At 35.4% G+C, this 11,522-nt stretch overlaps 1 pseudogene; it reads right to left on the bottom strand.

The window, feature by feature from the left end:
- Positions 1 to 656: 656 nt before the first annotated feature.
- LOC138145719 (aspartate aminotransferase, mitochondrial pseudogene) lies at positions 657 to 7,055 on the bottom strand (annotated as a pseudogene).
- Positions 7,056 to 11,522: the final 4,467 nt, after the last annotated feature.

The following is an 11,522-nucleotide window of genomic DNA, read 5'->3' as shown; positions in this document are numbered from 1 at the left end:
CCTTGTTACAAACTTACTTTAACTTTATCTTTATTTTTGGAAATATCTTTTTGCTCTATTTATTAAGAAAAATAGTAATTAGCAAACTCTGCTTTTTCCTTTCTGTTTTAGTTATTTCAAACTTTAATTTTTCTCAGATAAAAGTGGTCCTTGTTTCAAAACCATATAATACAACTGGTGATTATATAGTTCGACTTTTGTGTCAAAAAAAGGAGCTCAGGATTCTTGAAAGCACAGAATAATTACCAAATAATACCAAAACAGTGTAGCCTATTTTCCCCTTCATATTCAATTCTGTACTCAGATAATTTTTTTTATATCAGCACCTGTTTATGTTTTGGAAGATGTGCATAATCATGGATTAATTCCATATGCTACCTATCTGTGTAGATATCTTTTTCTATGCCTTTTCTCCAGTGTAAAGAAAATGAAAAAAAGGCAATTCTTAGTGTAAACTATGTGAACATATATTCTATGTGCATTAATTTTGAAAATCAGTGTACATTAGTATAACATATAAGTACTAGCAGATCCTAATCTTTTATGGTTTAATAACTGCTATAATACTAGTTTTTTTTTATTTTTTTAACTTCAGATTCCTTATATACAAAAATGAAATGAAATATAAAACACAAACTTTAATATGTTCTACTACATTAACATAAGCAACGAAAAGCATTTGACTGACAGAGAGAGACATCAATGCCTGTATCAATGAAGTAGTGAACAACCCAGGCATCCTTGTCGCGATCTGCACTGGCAAAGCCCTGGTATGCCATATCAAAAAGGCAAAGAGTTTCCTTTGCTTTACTGAGGAAGCTATTTCCCTCCACTGTTCAGGACGATCATTGACTCCAGTGGGGTTGTGAGCACAGGCATGCAGAAGGATGACACTTTGATCTGGGATTTTTGAAATGTGTTTCAAGGCTCTGGTGAAGTCAAAGCCACAAGTCATGGGGTCATAGTAGTGATAGCTGTTCAGCTGCATGCCAGCATCCCTGAAGTTCGGGGTGTGATTTCCCCAGGATGGTTTTGGAAGATAGACATCCCAGCTGAATTTGAAGAACCATTGCAGAAAACTGGCTGCCACTCAAAATGCTCCAGTTCCAGAAATGATCTGTACAGTGACATATTGTTGGCTTTTCAGAACTTCGTTATTTTCACCTAGGGGCAACTCTGCTGAGGCCTTGCAGAATTCAGCCAGTCCTGTGATGGGCAAGTACTCTTTGACCATGCTCTTCCCTGCATTCTGAGCCTCTGCCTTATGGACACTTAGAAGAACATACGGCTTCCCATTCTCATCTCAGTAGGCCCCAACTCCCAGATTCATCTTCTTGCTTGTTATACACTACTCAAGTGATAATAAGGAATTCTCAGTGTGCAAATTGGAATTCTACCCTACTGCTACAGGGATGACCCTCTAGCAGTATGACCTTTACAAAATGGTGAGTAAGTTGTCTTTGAAATCTTATTTGGGGCAGGGAGGGAGGAGATTACAGGCAGGGTTTATCTATAATATTCCTGTCTTTATAGTCAACCCAGAACAAATCAGCATCAAGTACTTTTATTTCCCCCTCAGAATATTCTTTCTTCTTATAGCAATATTTCTGTTCTATGATTTTGGCAAAATCTTCCTGAGTGTTCATATACACCCAAAGTCTGTACCTAATGGATCCCCACAGTGCAATTTTAATGTTACAAAATATTGTTGTTGTTGTTGTTGTGTTTGTCCATTTTTGAAGAGGACCATGATATCAGGTAAATGATACCATGACTTTTAGTTGACATTGATTTGAGTGAGGGAGGGCTCTGCAAGGTCACCAGTCTCACTTTCTCCTCCAGTGCCATGTATATCCAGTGACTAAATATTCATCACAGTGACTGGAGATGACCCAGCATGCAATGGGAGAATCTGGCCCTTTTATGCTAAGATCTTTTCAAGTACTCATATAATATGAAGTAACGACCATTCAATGAATAGTCCTCTTTATGAAATGAGTCAAGGGATGGCCCATTTAATCAGGAAAAAAGAGAAAAAAAAATAAAGCTGGGAGAGAAAGACCTTGAATATCTCTATATAGACCATAATTATTTGCAATCATAGAGAAGAAAATGGTCTGGTTTATTTTAACCCTAGAACTGATGGTGTCACAGGCTCTAGTCCATTTTAAATTTAAAATTCACCTGGGCTAACAATTATTTTATGTCTATCAAACCTACCATAAATTTACGATTTCCCTTAAATTTTTTTTTCTTGAATGGATGTGGATACCCATTAATATGTGACAAATGCAAATAGTATCACTCACAACAATAGTTTCATTATGATTTAGATGGATTTTAGATAATTTTGGCAGAAACTTTTTTTTACCACTGCAAAAACTAACATAACTAATGAATATTTGTTTAAAAAGATTCTGATGTCATAGACTTATTGCATTAAATGGAATGACAAATTTATATTATTTATATGAATATTTATGGTGACAGGAAGGGAAATTTCAACTATTTAATATTCTATGTGATATTCAAAGTTTTATTTGTAACTATTATTTGATTTTGAAAATAATTAGGGATAGCAGTTCAAAAAAGTAAATATGTATATATATTTTGTGTGTTTAATGATCAGCTCTTTGCATTCAAGATGAGACATCGTTGCTGCATTTAAAATTTTTTATGTATTATTGAGGATTTTTATACTAATCATGTGATAATATATATAAATATTGACCCCTCCCTTATTATTATCCCTTTTTAAAAAAAGTTTAAATAAAATGATAAAATGACTGTATATGTATAAACTGTATATTCTTTTCAAATCTGTTGTTGTTCAGTCATGTTCAAATTTTTGTGTCCTCATTGGGAGTTTTCTTGGCAAAGAAATTGTAGTGGTGTTCCACCTCCTTCTCCAGCTCATTATACAAATGAGAAAACTGTGGCAACACAGGGCTAAATGATTTGCCCTAGGTCACATAGCTAGTAAGTGTTTGAGGCTGGATTTGAACTCAAGATTACACTTACCAATCAGAAAGTCTAGAGCATCAGGCCTGGTGCTCTATACACTGCAACATCTAGGTGTCCCCTCAAATCTGTGGTCCCCTCCTATTTATTCAGAGGAGGGACATGGTTTCATTATCTTTTGTCTGAATCCGAGTTTAGGTTAATCATTAGAGTTAGAATTTAGCTATCATTTCCTATTATTTTATTTTGCATTAATAGAATCACTGCTCAAATCATTCTTCTAGTTTTCTTTGTTGTTCATGTTTGTTTCAGTAATATAGTGTTTCTTTGAATTCCTCAAACTCACCATTTCTTATGGCACATTAGTATTCGAGTATTTATATAAAATAGTTTGTTCTGTTGTTCCCTAACAATGTGAAATCTCCTCTTTAGAAAGGTTTTTCAAATTTTGTCATTTTATTCCCACCACTTAGCACAGTGCCTGATTTTATTGATTGCATTTTTAAATTGATTGTATTTTTAAAATGAATATGGCTAATAAAAACATGTAACAAAATTACTTGTGAGGTAGAAAATGGTAATATTTAACTTCCAGATTTTATTCACTACTCACTGAATGTATACATTGAACACAGTTTCCTCATATATAAAATGTCTATAATGATATTTATACTATTTGTCTTCACAAGGTTATGTGAATAAAATGAGATAATATGTATAAAGCATTTTGTAACTTAAAAACAAAAAAATAAATATAAGATAGTCACATTAAGCACTGCAAAATTTGCTGAAAGTAACCTTTTGCAGTGTTGCAGATTGTTGTGATACTATCATCATAAATTTTTCTGAAATGTATTTGCCTAGAGTCCTATGAATCTGAGGGTGAGAATTTAAACTAATAAGAGGAGGAAAAAAAGAAAAAAATCATCTTTACTAGGTCAAATACCACAAAGAATAGGCTCTATGACAAAGGGAGAATAATGAAACTAGGGAGAAACAGGCTTTTTAAGAAAATAATATTCATGAAGAGAGGCAGAAATGAGAACAAAAAATAAGGGGAGAGGACTGTCTCAAAGCGGTACACAGAGTTGACTGAACAATTTAGATTTCACAAAGACATTCCTATAATATAGAAATAAGGACAGTTTATAACCAGAACTGATATTTGTATTTTATTTAGTGTTTCAAGTTTCATAAAGTATGTTTAAATACACAAATTACATGCAAGGGACATATGAAGGAAGACACTATCTGCATCAAGAGAAAGGACTGATAAGTAACAGTATGCATAAAACATACATTACACAGACACACACTTATACACAATTATTTTTGTCTAATTTCTATTGGGGGGAACAAAAAAGGAATAAGAAATTCACATGTTAATTGTGAATATTTAAAAGGAATAAAATTGTATGTAATAGGTTTTAAGTTTCATGTACAATTATCTTTTTATTATGTTTATGTAAGAGCTAGATTTATTCCATAAAATTAAAATAAATAAATTTAAATTTCTTTTTCTCAGCCAAAGTATGCTGTATCAATGTTTTCAAAGTCAAAGTCAAATAGAAATAGATCGCTATAGTCTGAATATTGACTTTAAAACAACATATCAACATTATCTATCTCTTGTATTTTATTTTTAAAAACATTTCCCAATTACATTTTATTGTAGATTAACATTAAAGAGTGATTAGACTTCTTAAACCCTCAAGAGCTGAAGTAAATATCAAAAATTGATGGAGGAGGGTCAGCCAGGTAGCACAGCGAGTAAGAGCACTGGCTCCAGTGTCGGGATAACCTGGCGATCGAATCCCGGGCTCAGACACTTAGCTCCCACCCAGAAACTCCTGGCCGTGTAACCTTGAGCAAGTTACTTAGCCCCAATTGCTTAGGGGGGGCCAGGTGGCCCATTTCCATAAAAACTCTCTTAGGAAATACTTCCTTTAACTTAACCAATCTCAGCTTTTCAGTAGCCTCCATCAAAATTTTTTGTTAAGTAATCGGCATTAAGTAACTTGCTCAAGGTTACATGGCCAGTTATTTGTGGTTGTGGTGCTAAGTATCTGAGCCTGGATTCGATCCCAGGTCATCCCAACTCTGGTCCTGGTGCTCTCACTTGCTGTTCTACCTGGCTACCCGTATATGAGAATTTATTGACCTTTCACTCCTCTCTTCAAAAAACCCTAACAACATATTAAAAATTAATTAACCAGTGTCTGAAGCATTTAAAACATTTCATGCCTTGGGATTAGATAGAGATTTGTTTGAATATTTCCAGTGTTTTGGGTTTAATGTGCTTTAAATTCTTAATGAATATACGGGAACATTTGAGCTTTGAGAGTAAAAAATGCCTTTACTACAAAAGGAGAAAAATTCTGACCTTCTCAAAAAGGTTGAGTGTCATATTTAGCTTTATTCCCCAAACAGTTTTCTTTTTAGTTGACAGCCAAGAGCAGATGGATTGCTGGGCCTGGAATCAACAAGACTTGAGTTTAAATCTGATCTCAGACACTTATCATCTTTGTGATTCCAGGGCAAGTAACTTAACCTCTGTTTACTTCAGTTTCATCAAATTTAATAGGGGATGATAAGAGCACCTAGCACCCAAGATTAAGGATTAAATGAGATGTTTATAATGTTCAGCACAATGCTTATTACATTATAAGTGTGTATTAATTGATTCTTTCCTTCCTTTCATGTAGTAATGTCCTCATTTATTTTTTATTTCATTTATCAATAAAGGTTTAAATTGACAAACATTACATGATATAGATGTGCTCACTATTAGTAAAAATAACTTAATAATAGATAAAGAAATATAGAATCTACTAAAGAAATACCTCATTTTAACAATCATTTCTTTAAAAAAAACAGCAAAGACCCAGTGAAGTTTTGAATTGCTTACATACAGTCACATATGTTATTAAGTATGTATTATTCAATATATGGTGGGTGCTGTGCTCATTATTGGGACAATAAAAAGAGTACAACTACAGCACCTTCCTTCAAGGAACTTACAAGCAGGGGCGGCCAGGTGGCTCAGCGAGTAAGAGCGCCGGCTCCAGTGTCGGGAGACCTGGGATCGAATCCCGGGCTCAGACACTCAGCACCACACCCAGAAATAACTGGCCGTGTAACCTTGAGCAAGTTACTTAACCCCGATTGCTTAAAAAAAAAAAAAGAAACAACAAGTAAACAAATACATACAACCCAGATATATACAAGATAAAGGAAAGAAACTGAGAGGGAAGTCACTATACATAAGAGAGATTATGAAAGGATTCCTGTTGAAAATGGAATTTTAATTAAAACTTAAATGAAATAAGATAATTCATTAGGCAGATATGAGGAGGGAAAACATTCCAGACCTGGGGTCAGCTAAAGAAAATATCCAGAGGCCATGTCATTGAATTGAAGAATACATGGCACTTAACAAGGTAAAAGTAGAATGGAAAGGTAGTAGGTGAAAAGCCAAGCACAAGCAGCTTTCCAGAAGACTGCTGCTTTGAACAGCTTTCAAGGTTCTGATTACACAGTATAGTGAACTCTCTTTGTTATTTTTATTAAAAAACAAATCAAAACAAAACATTCACAGAAAATCAAGGTACAACATTCACAATGTTAACTTATCACAGAAAATCAAGGTACATCATTCACCACATCATAACTCAAACAACTTATCACTAAAATGGCCAAATAGTTGTCACCAAAATGGTTTTCAATAAAGTGCAAACATTTAGTAACTTAACCATTCAGTCATCATTAAGAAGGCTTGCCTCCTAAAGGGACAAAAAGTACAGAAGTCAAAGCTCTCCACTTGTGGGGTGCAATTAAATTACAATTTCATCAGTCACTGCTCAGTACTCTGTTAAGTGATAGAGGAAAGTCCAAAAGCCATCAACTCCTAGATCCCAAGTAAATCACAATTTCATCATTTACTGCTCAGTATACATGGAAAGGTCTTTCCATCTTGACTCAAGACATGTAGCTCCTACCTGAAATCACCAAACTGTCACCTGGGTTCAAAAGCAGACAGCTCCCAGTTCCTTGTCCAGCTCTAGATGCAGTACCTTTTCAACATTGGAGCTCATAGTGTCCAGTCCAAATCAAATCCTTCACAATCTCTGTTCTGGGAAGACAAGGCTTAATGAAGCCACAATAACATCCATAAACATTAACAAAGCCACAACAACATTTGTACAATATCTAGCACCAGTACAAATACAAAACGAAGAATAAGCATGCTTTCTCGGCGTTTGGCAGATCCAGCTGACCCTTGGAAGTCTTGCCACCCGAAGTCCCAGTTCTGTGTCAGTCCTCAGCTCTCATTTCTCTTCTCAGTTCTTCTCAATTCTAAGTTCAGTCTTCAGTTCAGCAGCAGTAACCCAGACTCCTTCTCTCTCTGAGAGAAATCCACCCCCCTCTCTCTCTGTCTCTCTATCTGTCTCTGTCTCTGTCTGTCTGTCTCTCTCCCTCTCCCTGGCAGCAGCTGCTCTGCCTCCACGATGCTCATTCCAAGAAGTTCTGAATGTCCAGCTTGTGTTCTTCCTTATACAGGTGTTACCTCCTCCCTGCCCAACCCTGTTCAGACCTTTCCTGTTATATCAACAATAGTGGTTCATACCTCACGTTTCTTTACAGAGGCTTAATTTGAAATTTGATCCAAAATACCTGTCAGCTTGACAATACAAAGGGGTCTTCAAATTTCACTATTCTTACAATAGGCTGCTAGATTATGATGGCTTCGATTGATAAAGACAGGATTTTGTATTTATTCTGGAGACAGTAAGAAGCCATGTAGGTTAATTACTTTGATGACTGAATGGTGAAGGAATTGCAGTAAAGAAAGATGTAATAAAGGCAGATACTATCAGGCTACTGTAATAGTCCAGGTGTGAGCTAATAAGAACTTACACCAGAATGTTGGTTGTATCAGAGAAGTAAAAAGAGCATATGCAGAGATGTTTAAAAAGTGAAATCAAAAGATCTTGGCAAATTATTGTATATGGAGAATTACAGAAAGTTAGGAGTCAAACATGAAATGTAAGTAATAAGCCTGAGGGAGCAGAAGGATGATGTTGGCTTTAATAGTAATAGAAAGAAAGGTGATGTGTCTAGGGATTAAGATAGTGATTTTGAGCTTAGATATGTATAGTTAAAGTTGCTTAACAGATATCTAGTTTCTGATGTCTGAAAGGAAGTTAGAGATAAGAGTTTGGAGATCAGCAGAGACATTGGGGAAGGATGGGTATAGTTGAAAATCCACAACAAAGTTAAAGTAACTAAATGCAGGTGAGCTGATGAGGTTATCAAGTGATAGAAGGAGAAGACAGCATGGCCCAGGACAGAACCCTGTGGCATATCTTTAGTTAGAAGGAGTTGTTTGAATAAGAATTTAACATAGGAGATTGAGGAGTGTTGACAGGTAGAAAGAGAACCCAGAATAGGTGGCATCTTGGAAACCTATAGAGAAGAGAGCTTCAAGGAGAAAAGGATGATCAACAGTGTCAAAGACTGCAGAGAGCTAAGGAGGAATAATCATGGATAAAACATCTTTGAATTTGACAATTAGAAGATGATCTTTAACTGTCAAGAGAATGTTTTTTGTGGATTACAAGGTTATAAGAGATTGAGGAGACTGATAAAAGGTAAAGACATATTACAGGTGGCTTATTTTATTTTGCTTTTTGAAGGGCAATTGGGGTTAAGTGACTTGCCCAAGGTCACACGGCTAGTGTTTGTGTGTGTGTGTGTGTGTGTGTGTGTTTGTGTGTGTTGAGTGTCTGAGGCTGGATTTGAACTCAGGTACTCCTGACTCCAGGGCCAGTACTCTATTCACTGCACTACCTAGCCACACCTATAGGTGGCTTTTTCAAGGAGTTTAGCCACAAATTGCTGAAAATATATCAGATGAGGATAGAAAGATTGAGTGAATTTTTTTTAGGATGAACTAAACATAGTTACATTTGTAGAGAAGGAGGTAAAATACAGGGCAGAAGTAAGAGAGCTGGGAGGGCAAAAAGGGAAATCAGTTGTGAGATGAGACAGGATGGAATGAGATTGCTTGAGTAGATAAAAGGCATACTCTTGGTAAGTATTAAGGTCACCTAATCATATGAGATAAGAGTAAATGTGGAGATAGTAACGGATTAATTTGAGTTATATGAGAATGATGGAATCCTGACAAAGCTGATCCCATTCCCAATATTCCACTTCATTACAGGCCCAGCCTCACTGAAGAGCAGAACCACTGTACCTACCAAGCCAACTGTCAACCTCCCCCTGCTAATGTCCTGACTCCTTCATATATGCTTAACTGCTCACTGGAACAACAGGTGTCCATTAACTCAGCTCCCACAGAAACAGCAGGTATGTCCATGTGATGGGAACCCAGCTATTGACTCTACCTAGTCATTGCCCCCCAGACCCATTACCACAGAAACAGGTGAGTTCTTGTACCCAATCAAGAACACATCATCCATCTAAGCCAACATAGGACCACAATACCTAACTATCTGTCTTGACCAAACAGGACTACAATAGCTAGCCAATTTTAGGGCAGTATGATCAATAAGTTTAACCACCAAACCATCTACGAGATCCCCCCTCCATTACATCCCTTAACAAATCCCTCCTGCCTTTTTAATATTCATGATTTCTGTTATGTAATTGGATCTTTACCATATAGAAACCCACCTTGCTTTCTTTGAAGTTGCTCTTGAAACAGCCCTCTTCATGAGAGGTGTCAATATCAATAAATGCCTATACTTGGATTAAGGGGGTCTGACTCTGAATTCTTGGAGATGGTTCCACCACAACAAACCATGAAACTCCAATTGTTTTGGGGTGATCAAAACCATCATCTCAACAGTTTTTCTTTTTTTTGGCATCCCTCGGTTTAAACCTCAACAAGATGAAAAACGGGTGAACACAATGAGCTCGTGTTAAATGGCCTTCATTTCTTCATTAAAATATGAAGCAAGGTTTCAAGTGACATAAAGAAGAAAAACAACAGTTTTGAATAGGGGGAAAAAGGTTTGTAAGATATGGTATGGAGAACAGAGTATTAATCAATTATGTAGGTGATTTTATCCAACTTATAGCATGTGAAAAGGAGTGAAGCCAATAGGTAATAGGAGTTTTCCATGTTTGAGACAAGGCAAGGCATAATCAGATATACCTATCCACAAAAAATAAATAAGAAGGAAGCTAAGGAGTGAATGAATTTTAGAAAAAAATTAATATGCTAGAACCTGGGAGAAAAATTAATGAACGGAACATACATTTTTTTCAATGGAATACGGTACCTATACAAAAGTTGACCATATATTAGTGCGTAAAAACCTCATAATCCAATGCAGAAAGCAGAAATATTAAATGTATCCTTTTCAGATCATGAAGCAACAAAAATAACCTATAATAAAGGGCCATGGAAAGATAGAAAAGTAATTGGAAACTAAATAATCTAATCCTAAAGAATGACTCGGTGAAATGACAAATCACAGCAAGAATCAATAACTTCATCAAAGATCATGAAAATAGTAAGACAACATACCAAAACCTATGGGACGAAGCCAAAGCAGTTCTTAGGGGAAATTCAATATCTCCAAAAGGCTTGCATGAATAAAATAGAGAAAGAGGAGATCAAGCAATTGGGCAGGCAATTTAAAAGTCTAGAAAAAATTAAAAGTTCCCAATTAAATACAAACTTAGATATTCAGAAATTCAAAGAGAGATTAATAAAATTGAAATTAAGATAACTACAGAATAAGTAAATATCTATTTCCCAGTTCAGTTGTTTTCCCATGAGATATATTATATTTTCTTATTTGAAAAATAAATCTTTTGATTTTGTTTGACTAATTCTTATGACTCGTGTCATTAGCTTTCATGTCCAATTCTAAAATTTTTCAATTAAATTTTATGTTTATATGTAGTTTACATCATTAATTTTTACAAGATTTTTAGTTACAGATTTTCTCCCTTTCTTTACCCTACCCACCATCCCAAAACAGCAATCACCCAGTAAATCTCCTCCTCCACTCTTCTCTTTCCTATACCCTCCACCATCACTCCTCTGACTTTCCCATAGGGTAAGATGGATCTCTATACCCCAGTGACTGTATAACTTATTTCCCAGTTGCATGTAAAAAAATAATAATAAAGAGTGGTATATGTGTGTGTGTATATATAGGTATATATATACACATATATATGCACACACAAACATATATACACACACATATATACACACATATATATGCACACACAAACATATATGTTATATACATATACATATATATACACATACATATATATATATATATAATTTGATTTTAAACTTTGGATTGCAGATTCTTCCCTTTCCTCCCTCATCACTCACCCTCACTTGCAAGACAAACAATCCAATGTAAGTTGTACATGTGCAGCTATGCAAAACATTTCCATAGTTGATATAGTGTAAAAGATTGACTATATTTCCCTCCATCCTATCCCCCCCTCACTTGTTCTATTCTCTACTTTAACCCTGTTTCTTTTCAAAAGTGTGTGCTTCTAAT

This window comes from Petaurus breviceps, unplaced genomic scaffold, assembly GCF_028583685.1.
Source record: "Petaurus breviceps papuanus isolate PSGF00001 unplaced genomic scaffold, PetGlider_PUasm1.0 90743, whole genome shotgun sequence".
Classification (NCBI taxonomy): Eukaryota; Metazoa; Chordata; class Mammalia; order Diprotodontia; family Petauridae; genus Petaurus; species Petaurus breviceps.
Note: the sequence above shows the minus strand (reverse complement) of the source record. Positions and strands in the feature narration are given on the sequence as shown.